Raw genomic sequence first — 11,907 nt, forward strand, 5'->3', positions numbered from 1 at the left:
GACAGAAGGAGAAACACGGAGAGAGAGACAGAAGAAGAGACGCAGTGGAAGAGACAGAAGGAGAGACCAAAGGAGAGACATAGAGGGAGAGGCAGAAGAAGAGATACAAAGGGAGGGGCGGAAGAAGAGACACACAGAGAGAAACTGAAGGAGAGACACACAGAGAGAGACAAAAGGAGGGACAATAGGAGAGCCAGAGAGGGAAAGACAGAAGAGGAGACACAAAGGGAGAGACAGAAGAGAGACACAGAGGGAGAGACAAACAAAGGTAGTGACAAAAAGAGGGACATTAGGAGAGTCACAGAGAGGGAGGGACAAAAAAGACAGGGAGAGAAAAAGAAAATACTTCACTTTTGGCGTAACCGGTGGAATCATATTAGTAGCATTAAGAATTGGTAATGGACGGTAATATTCATTCTCTGGTATCACAGCAGCGCGATAGTGGACGGACAGAAAGAGAGGGAGGAAATTCTGTTAGTGTGATGCAACGGCAAGCGCGGCAGCAGTCGGTTTTGCTCGTTTCGCGGATCGTTAAAAGTCAAAGTCGCGGCTTGAAATATCGTTATTATGCGCGTGGCAGATATTACCGGGGCCGGCGGCTATTGATAGAGCAGCCGTGGAAAGAATGCGCCTGTCGCGCTTAAAAATAACTCGTGACACGCGTTATCCGTGAATGCTATTTTAATACACGCGTTGCTCCTTGCTGTTTCGTTGTTCTTCGTGCTGTTACGATGGCGGATGATCGGATTGATCGGTTGTATTTTGGATAGCGAATTGTGGAGACTTGGACGGTTGAAGTCGAAGGAGATAGGAAGACATCTTGAAAGACTTCGGTTTTAGTTCGAGAGAATATTTAGTCTTTTATTCGTTCTTTTATTTCCACGAGTACGGACCCATTTGCAGGCAAAATATCGATTGTTGCAAATTACTAGAATAATTATGAGAAATTAAGTTGAATCAGATGTGGTAACAATGGCACAAAATGTAACTCCGTTAGAATTTAACATTTTTATTAAAAATAAGGCGATTTTGCAACTTTCCCCGGTTTCGAGGTATTTAAATTTGGCACCGCATGTTTCTACGAAAAAAGAAATGGCACGACAATTTTCCTCCATTACTTAATGCTTGTATTTGGAAGAAATTATACGCTTAATATCAGCGGAATGTAGTTTCCTTAATGGCGAAGTTGTTCGAAGTTTTATGTGCATTCTTTAACCGCACTTCTTTGCAGTATATCTTCATAAAAAATGGTCGTACTTCTCCTCGTGTCCTGGTTTCTTATATTTTCCTTGCAATCTAAAGATTTACCATTAACCCTTTGCACTCGGAGGTCATTTTGCTGAGGAAAGGTTGCAAATCGGATCTTGTTCGAAATTTTTGAAAACTAACGTAGAAATAAACTGTACTATTTTATTTAAATATTTACATGTAGCGAACAAATTTATGGAGGTCCATAAATCTTCGTTAATTATTTACCAACTAACAATTATTTAATGTCGCTTCTCAGTCGCCACTCGATTGCAAAGGGGTTAAATTCTACCATACGTATATACAATTGTTTCATATTTTTGTTAAGTTAGTTCTTAGAAATAATGGCGTGGCTCGTTACAGAGGGTGAAAACGGTACTTTTTCGACGTTCTTTACACGCGTCGCGCGATTCACGACAGATAAGCTTCTTGAATGACGGGACGGCGGAGTCGATGAATCGATTTTCACCGGAGAGCCATCGACGTGGCATGCGATGCGGCTCAATAATTCATTATTTGAGCAGCCAGCGGAGACGAAGACCCGAAACGATAGCTTGAAGCGACCACGACGACGACGACGACGGTGAATTATTTCGGTCGTCGCGCGGAACACTGGGTCCCGTGGGATTCCCCGCCACTTCCGGTCATGTTTTCGCGCCTTCAAACGATGATTCCATTACTCCCTGGATAAGAAACTGCAGTAAAAACAACACTGAGTTAATGTATGAAACGATAAAATAATTCAGTCGTTTAGTAGTGGTAATGCAAAGTAATTCTTCGTTCGAGATTAGGTTCCTTTATGAGAATTTTTTAATTTTCAACTATACTACCCTGTTCAAGTAAAATATTCTATTATTGATATTACTATTTCTAAGATTTCATTTTTCAAGGTGTTTTGAAATATTTAAAGGTCCAAGTGTTTTTCTCATTTTAAGCAAAGTTAGAATATCCTATGTGCTTGCAGGGCTCTGGAAACGGTCTAATTTATTTGCACTAAATTTTTAGATAATGAAACCTCGTTTTTCTCGGATTTTTCAAAATACTAGTTAAGGAGGACAGTACAGAAAACTTGTTGACTTTCCATTCGACTTTCGATTTTTAACCCTTTCGTTCTCACTGTACCCATATGACCACATTTTCATTTCCATAGAAGCAATGTTTTCTGTGTATTCTTTTCACAAAATATTCGAAGTAAGTACACTTATTAATTAACGAAAGAAAGTTTCATATTACAAGTCTAATGGCACTTGCAACCTCGTTTCACGTCCACTCTTCAATAGTAAAGCAACAGCAAGAATTACGAACCGAAATATTTGCTGCGATCTTACAAAAAGATCCACAACCTGGTTTGCATAATTTTCAAAGTCACTTGGAGAAGATCGCAGAGGGTAGCTATTCAGAGTTGTGATACCGCGAAAAACTATAGTAACTGTAGTAGCCAATTAATACTGATCAAGAGGAACAGACAAGCGGACAATGATATTAAGCCATTGATTTGTCACGAGAATACCCGCGATTCGACGTTTCTACCACCATTGAATACCCGATAACATCGTTCAGATCTATTATAACATCATTTAAAATCGTTAGGCGGCTCTCAATCACGCAAAAAGGTACACCTATTTCCACTCTCCTTACGTGACAATACAATGCGCATTGAACGCGTTAGACGGTCCGAACGATGGTGCCCCGCGTATCGTTTCTTCGCGGTGCCGCGAAATTATGCGCTCGATCACAGAATTATGGGATCCGACCGGTCAATAAATCAGTCCCATATATGCGGAACGCACGTGGGCAATGGAGAACGAGAGCCGACTTTCTCGTTCGATTCGATCGGTTTTCGCGCTCTCCTAAAGCACATCGTTACCATTTATTTTCTCTTATCTTTTTCACGAGCTATTACAGTGACAAACGTTCGCTTTATATAATAAAACAGGCGTGTTGGGTGTCAAAGGAGTTCAAATTCGAGTGGACATTAAGGATCCGTGGAATTTCGTGTTTTACCGATAAAGTAGAAAATATTTTACCTGAGAATTTTTGAAAGATATCTCACCTGAAGGGAAAGTGATTTCTTTGCGGAATTTCAGATTAGCGCTTGGAAATTGGAGGAAATTAAGTGCCTATCCGTGGAACTTCGTGTTTTACTGATATAACAGAAAATATTCTACCTGAGAATTTCTGAAAAATATTTTATTACCCCACTTTCTGTGTTTTTTAAAGCAAAGAAATTAATTTGGACACTAAAATTTGAAATGCAGAAATTGTTTAGTAGTTTATTATTTCTCTTTGCAGGTTCTTAGATTTGTATTGAAAAGTAAGAATTCTCAAATAGAAATTGCAGAATGCAGACAGATTTTCTGAGAAAGTTGGAACTTTCTAATACTAGCTCCTCCAAGAAAGCTGGAATATTCTTGTCTTGGGTTGCCTGAGAAAGCTGAAACTTTCTAGCTCTGGGTTCTCCAAGAAAGCTGCAGTTCTACTGTTCAAAATGGTGCAAGAAAATTAATTCTCTTGGGCTGCGTTAATTCATTCACGAAACTCAACTCTTTTCAATCTTGTAGTATTCAGAGAAACCGAAATTTCCTATTCTCAGCTGCTTAGAAATTCTCTGTCCCCAAATTACTCCAATCTTACCTTCTCCAGGAATAACGAAATACCATTTTAACTAAATAATCGAAAACCTCAACAAGAAATTAGAAATCGTTAATTCTCGATCGTTTCATTCTGAAAAATGAAAATCCTTCGTTTTGAAAAATTAACGTAATTAATTCAGATAAAAAAATCAACCTCAAAAACTTAGCTGCCTTCAATTTTGCAAGATTATTAAAATGTGAATTACTGTAGGAAAAATTACCATTAACAACCTCGAAAGAAATTTTCACGTAAATAATCGAATCTATTTTATTCTTGTGATTTCAGATGGCAAAGACGATGAAGGAGCCTCTGCAAGGTGCAACACGATCGGTAAGCAGCCAATAAATAAATCTCCGTTGAAACTTCTAACAGGGGCCGTGTATTTGTTGTATCCACGTTAAACGATCGTGAATTCCGTGGAATTTACGATTCAATCTCTATCGGACTTTTTGGTCCAGAAACAAACGAGCAGGAAATTACAGGCCCCGATCGCGGAACACCGTGGCATTCAAAGGCTTTCGACCGATCGATAAATCAGTTCCATATACGCGGAACGCGTGCGGCTAAAGGCGCGTTTACACCGCGCGGCGACGCAGGTGAATGAGCTTGCCATATTAGCGGGCGAAACGCGATGCTCGTGTGAAAATGGATCTTGCCTGGACAAAATTCCAACTTTGATCGAAAATTGACCCTTTGAAAATTTAGAACATTTTCAGCCTGCATTTTCACGGTGGATTTTTATGTTAAATTTCCCGATAATGAAGGGAGTGTTAAAAGGTGTCGATTAAAAGAGATTTAAAGTAGATTAAACGATTCTAGAATGGTTTCGATGTAGATGATGCTACTTTTTATTTTGTTCTTGTGGAAAAAGTAATTAAGAACGATTTTATATTTCAACATTTAAGATGTATACCCAATTCTAAATCGCATTTATAAAATCAATTCCAAGTTATGTTTATCTAAAAGAATCTCAACCCTTTCGCTACTACGAACGACTATAGTCGCGCAACATGTAGCGCTAGTATTCAATGAAAATTTTACGAACGATGCAATCAAGTGTAACCTAGTTATTTACAATTACAATAACAAAATTATTTTACTTATACATGAATGTTGCCTCGCAAGAAATCGCGACGAACCCTCGGTTTGGCGGATTAACCGTCATAAACTTGTTCAATTACACTTGGCCGCCAGACAGAGGTACCGGTCCTCTCGCGCGTACCGTACCCTCCGTGGAGAGGTCACGTGCGCGGTGGAAAGTCACGCGGCAACCCCTGGGAGAAACCCAAAAATGGGGGTTTTCTAATGTTAAGCAACAATCCCCTTCCCTTGGAAATGCGTCCTTTTTTGGAAGCCTTGGCAGTTGGTCTTACGAAAATTAGCATTTTGATAGTCTCGTGGCGACATCACCTCAAGTATCACTCTGTTGCGAATAAAACTAGTTCTTAGCATTTCACACTGAATAAATCAAGGTGTGATTAAACTCGCGTACCAGTTCAAGCATCACGCGACCCGAACAATGAAATTGAATTATTCAATATGTAAACACGTTCTGTATACCTGCATTATATCTGATTGTGTCTTAACAGAGACAACTGTAGCGAAAGGGTTCAGTCACGTTTATCGAAGGCAAATCTAAGTTACATTTACCCGAAACAACTTTAAATGTTCACTCTTTCTTTTTTATTTCGAGAGCATCACGCGACCCGAACAATGAAATTGAATTATTCAATATGTAAACACGTTCTGTATACTTGCATTATATCTGATTGTGTCTTAACAGAGACAACTGTAGCGAAAGGGTTCAGTCACGTTTATCGAAAGCAAATCTAAGTTACATTTACCCGAAACAACTTTAAATGTTCACTCTTTCTTTTTTATTTCGAGCAATTTTAATCTCTCTTGAGATTATTTTGCATTACATCGTGTGAACGGAAAATTGTCAAAGAGGTACAATGTTTTAGACAGATAGTTTGCAACTTTTTAGGAACGAGTGAACGGCATTACAAATCTCTACTGTGGGTTTCCAGAGTGTATGGTTGTGTGGCAATGGAAGAGGGTGGTTCATTTTATGCAATTTTCTCTGACTATCGAATAGCGGGCACTGCCACAATACATGGTCAATGTCCTGTCAAATGTTCACTCTTCATTTTTCTTACCGCATTTATCGAAACTGTTGCAACACAACGACGGATGTAACCGTGCGAGGTGGGATTGCAGAAAAGAAGCACTATTGACAGACTTCCTCTGTAATATTGTTTAAAGTTTAACCCTTTGCACTCCGTTGTCGCCGCCGTGGCGACATTGTAAGTGGATCTAACAGCTCTATTGTCGCTGGCTGCAGCGACATTGTAAGATATATTTTTAAGAAAAATTGAACGCCCTCAAAGTGTCTTCCAGAGAGGCGCACTCGCACCGTTGTAAATAGTCTCGGAGTAGCTGGTAGCCCATAGTAAAAATGATTCAGAGTTTCTGGTAGGTCATATTAAAAATTGCGAGGAGTGCTCGGACACAGCGTGGACGCGCGTGGAGAACAACAGGGAATCGGCCGTTCGTCGCCGATCGTCACTTATTGGTGACGCACGAAAAGGAAAATCCAACAAAATTTGAAGCTAATGATTGATATCACAACGTAACGTTTCTTCAAAATCCTCCTGCATACACAATTTTCCGAACGCATAGAAGAATTGAATCTATTCAATCCTATGAGTGATGTCGCTTCTTATCTTGGTTCGAAACTATAATTTATTTTCCCTAGGTTTAATTTACAATCTGCAGAAGTATGTACGAGGCGTGTTTGAAAATGTGGAGCATGAAAGTATACTTTTCCACTGATCCATGTTGCTGAATGATCAGATTTAACCCTTTAACCTACAACAGCGTGTCAGGCTCGTGGCAGAGATTCTGGTGAAGATGTGACAAAAATAGGTATATTAGTAAGAAAAATTCGTTGCGATCCTAACTTTCGTTTTAATTTGTAAGATCAAGAATTCCTAAATGTAATTAATCTGCGACAGATTAGCTTTTGTCACCTGATACAGTACTAAAACAAAATGGCCGACGCTTATATGCATAGTCAGAAAAGAAATCATAGGTTAAGGGGTTAAAAAGCAAATATAGAAGAAATTAAGCAATTGAAATGGGAATTAACACATCTACTAACACAGAAACTTCCAAAATATAGATCACTTAAAATTAACATTAGATCAGTTTTTTAATCTGAAAGATAAGAATTTCGTTGAAACGAGGATTGAAAAGTTGCTTGAAAAATGGCAAATGGTCAGTACATGATCGATTAAAAATCTTGGTTTCTAAAACGACATTACTTACAGGATGACCCAATACTTAACCGACTATCTCCAGAAATTCAGCAAGAATTTGCACTTACTCGGTTCGATCCGCGAGACCCAGCACGCTCCATTGATCGAACGGAGAGAGGAAATAAGCGACGAAGAATGTTGGAATACGTAGTGTAATACATTGAACGGTGGCATCGCGAGGGCACTTTAATTGGACTCGTTAGTCTCGATAATCGATGAGGCTCGCAAGCCCCGCGAAGCGTGAACGTTAACGCGCGAACGCTGTTAAGTCGTAGGCGCGTTTACGCTCACCGCTTAACAGGATTTAGCGGACCCTCGCGAAATAAATCTCGGTTATTTCGGTCGTGGATCGCCGTTGCCCTCCTCGTCGCACTCTGCTTAGGGAAACTCGCATAAATTCCCTCGTTAGCTGCAGCCCAACCTCTTCTTCTCTCTCTCCCTGTCTCTCCCTCACACTCTGTTCCTCTTCGAATCACCGCCGATTCCGAATTACGTTCATTTGTATGGGAGAACGCGGGGACACACCGCGGAATTTATTTGGTGACGAAACGTCCAGCGAGAAGTAGATTGTGCAAGCTCTTTCGGTAAAAGTAGGTTCGTGAAATTGGTCGAGGTGGATTCAAGGTAAAATGAAGTTGCAGTTTGTCGGTCGTTCTTCAGTGGTTAGACAAGAAGGTTGTACACATTATTGGAGAATGTTTGAGACTTTCGTTCCGTATTTTTATGGTTCGCTGTTTAGGAGGTCAAATTTGTTAACACTGACGAAATTTGAAATTGTTCCTTGCTCGTTTTGTGAAACTATTTTGTGAAAGAAAATACACTTGGGTTTGTTAGAACGCGGGATTGTTTTTGTTGTGATTAACTTAATATGCATTGCAATGTTGAGCGTTGTCCGAATAAATTTTTTTCGCTATTCAATTTCAATTCCTTATTCGTTATCCGTGAAAACTTCTATTCGTGAATAACGAATGATTCGAACAATTCCAATAATTAACAGAGATAAAATGTGTGCTGGGCGAAAGTTATTTCGAATAACGAATAAATCTGAATTTTTCGTTATTCGTGAGAAACGAGTCAAGTATGCATAGAAGAATTATTTGAGAATTATATTTCGAATGATTCAAATAGTTAATAGACATACAATGCATCGATGTTGGGCAAACGTGATCTAGAATAAAGAGTACCTAAATTCGAATTATTCACTATTCACGAATAGCGAATAATTAAGTACGTATACAATTATTATTTTTATTTCGAATAACGGATAATTCAATTTTATTTGGTATTTGAAATAATTTTAGTCCAACCCTGATGCACTGTATCTCTACTAATTATTCGAAGTACCTGAATATTTGGAGACTCGATTCTTTCATATAGATAAAAATTGTATTCTACTGTAACGAAAGGGTTAAAAGGTAAAAAGATTACAAACTAACATACTAATCATTCACATACATTTTAACCCTTCAAACTCTGCATAATTCTCCAATAAATACTTGATTAACTAAAACTAAAAAGGACTTCATTTTACGTTTCAAGTACCAGAACAGTTAATTCAATTAAAACTTCTAGCTCCTGAGATCATGAATGTAACACATGTACACTACCGGCCAAAAGTTTGGAATCACTGTGCATTGCAATTTACAGAAAAATTTCCAGAAAAAAGTCAGCGACTTTGAGAATTTTTTATCATTTGAATCAATTGGTATGAGATAAATTGATAAAAGTAGAATTGAGATAAACTTCAAATCTATAGGAAATTAGCAGCAAATTTAATATTGATGAAAACTGGGAGGTGATTCCATAGTTTTGGCCGGTAGTGTATGTCAGTTACAAGCACGCTGAGTAAGAGACATCGGAGACTAATAAAATCACAAGGTACACAATTCTAATCTGTTAATAATGCGAGTAATTTCACGAATTCTCACAACAATACGTGGAACATCGAAGGAACAATGGTATTCATGTTAGAAAGCTTGTCCTATCGGGAACAACGATATCGCGCGCTAACGACCAGCGAAATCTCGCTCTTGGTTGCTTTACGTTTCCAGGCTCGAAGCTTCTCATTCAGGATTCAAAGCATGCTCGCCAGCAAACCGAGCAATTTGGCCTGCCGGCATACGTGCAGAATTGCCTTAGCCTCTTCCACCTGAATCGCTCGTTCCGCCGTGTAAGGTGCACCTTCACCATTTCCACTTTACCATCCCACTATTTATTTGTTTGTTTCCACGCTCGTCGTTTCCCTCCTTTTCCAATCCTCACTTCTCTCTTCTTATTAAACAGCTTGCACACAGCCGTTATCGGTTAATGTAGAAATATAATTAGGTACGTTAATATATGCCTACGTTTATTTCGTTGCTAATTTAAAAGGAAAAAGTGTCCCAATTTTTTGTAAGCTCAGAGTTGTACGTTTAGCACTACATAATTTTAAATTAAAATCGTCAGGTTTGTTTTGGATTTAAATTTTCGAAATGAAGAGTGATTTATGATTATAGCATATGTAGAACTTTTTCGAGGTCAGAATTCGTTCACACGTGACTCTTAATTTTCTGGATAGGCTGAATATGTGAATTTTGGCCAAACTGCGTTTTACTCTACGTTAGTCTGGCGAATTTTTTCAATTTGATGAAAATAAAAACGAGAAATTGCTAAATTGAACTTCGTGAACGGAATGAAAATTATTTTGTTGATCTGTCGAACGTGAAAATTACGTGCACCTTATAATCCTAAATTCTACGGTTTCCCTAATTCATATACTTTTATTTAATACTCTGTCTAAATAAATTCCGCGTGAAATAAATAGATCGTTTTAAAATACAAAAAACTTTGGTCCCTCGATCGCTCTTCAATTATCCCTTACAGCTGCAAACGTTCACCATCACCGTTAACAATCGCCATTTTCAAGGCGGCAAACAATCGCCTTATCCAAAAATTCCCCGGTGAAAACGAGGTCGAGGTGTCGAAAAGCGGAAAGAATCGACGCTGCTCGTTTCGATCGCAGTAATTAAGGATTTTCCAGCAGAGGCGAGGCTAACGAGCTGCTAACGAGCAGCCGCGCTCCTTATAATCGAACAACTCCGCGTTTCCAACAATCGCTCGAAACCATAACCAATCCCGAAGAACCGTGAACAGTCATCGTTTTATCGACGAGAGCAGACAAAAGTGTGTTAACACTTCTAGTACCGAGACTGTAATTTCTCACTTTTACGGTGTAAACGGTATACTCTCTACTGATTTATTAGAAAATGAAAATTAATTCTGTTTTCCAAATGTAATCCAATGAAGTACTTTATCGAGTGATAACTTAATTTGTGATGGCTGGGAGACACTAAAAGGGAAAGCACGATACCCTCATAGGTTAGCAACTCCGTTGACTGACGTCAACTGTCTGTAATATTCAAAATTTTTAAAAAAATTCTTTTCTGCAATTCGAAATGTGAAAATTTGCAGAATTGTTTGGTTTACGTACTGACGTCACTCTTTTTATATTTTAACGACACTCTACAGGATTGCTAACTTATAAAGGTGCGATGCTTTCCTTTTTATCACCTTCCATTCCATTGCAATGAATTATGAAACTTGGGGTCGATGAACTTTTGTTACGTACTGTATAATATTTATGAAAGAAGTGCACCGAAATTTTAACGAAGTTTAGTACAGCGAAAATGTGATATCGATGTCAGTAGGAAGATTCTGTTGCAAAATTACACTAAACAAATGATTAAACCCTTCATGTGACGAGGTAAAAAGACTGAAAGCTATTGGCAGTGTAAAAAGTGTGCGTTGCTCTTCATTTAGAAGAATGCTTTGAGATCTACCATACTCAACAATCATACTAAGGGTATTTAAATATTTCTCGGTCAGCTCTCAATGTACCTACTTAAATATGACAGCATTAACATAGTGAATTATAGACAAGTATTTTGCCCGTTCTCCGCTTAATAAGACATATAGATGCCACAAAGACGTTAGGAGTTCTAATTCTTTCAGACAGAAAAGCAAGATTACTGCCAAAATACACTATGTTGTCTGCAATAAGTTAAAACAAAAATACAGTAGAGCCTGTCTGATCCGAATTTATAGTTGAGACTAAACTGTTCGGACAATATAACAATCACTTCTCTCATATGAAATTTCATTTACTCAAATAAAGATTAATCGACAGTTTCTTTAAATATTTATAGATCCCATATCATTTTGGCTGCTAAGTCGCATAATTCTTTCTTAGGTTCTTCTTGTCCTTCGAGCCATCGAAGTCCTTTTTTAAATCCCACGAATGCTACGTTCGGATATTAGGGTACTCGGATGAGTGTTTGCAGCCTCTCCCGTGTTACTCGTTGCAGGCTACTTCAGTCGTTTCTATTCGCCTTAGCGATATCATCGACACGTCGAATTATCGGAAACATCTCGATATTTATCGATAACGGTATCCATAGTCACATCTCTAGTTAGAACCAGAAGTTCACGTCGAAGAAAGTGTCGTAGATCTCGATCTAGGATTATCAAAGCCAGTTTATTCGCGTCTTTTTCTCCTCTTTATTCGAGGTTTCGTAAAGTTTCTCGCTTTCACTGTAGTGGCCCGTTGCCGGCGATCTTTCGTGATCCAACGACTCTGCCACCCCTCACCTTGCCCGTTTCCCCCCTCTCGCTCCTTTTTCCCCAGGAAAAATCTGCCTGTGGTGCGCGGTTTTAATGAGTCTCCTCG

This window comes from Habropoda laboriosa, unplaced genomic scaffold (assembly GCF_001263275.1).
Source record: "Habropoda laboriosa isolate 0110345459 unplaced genomic scaffold, ASM126327v1 scaffold97, whole genome shotgun sequence".
Classification (NCBI taxonomy): domain Eukaryota; kingdom Metazoa; phylum Arthropoda; class Insecta; order Hymenoptera; family Apidae; genus Habropoda; species Habropoda laboriosa.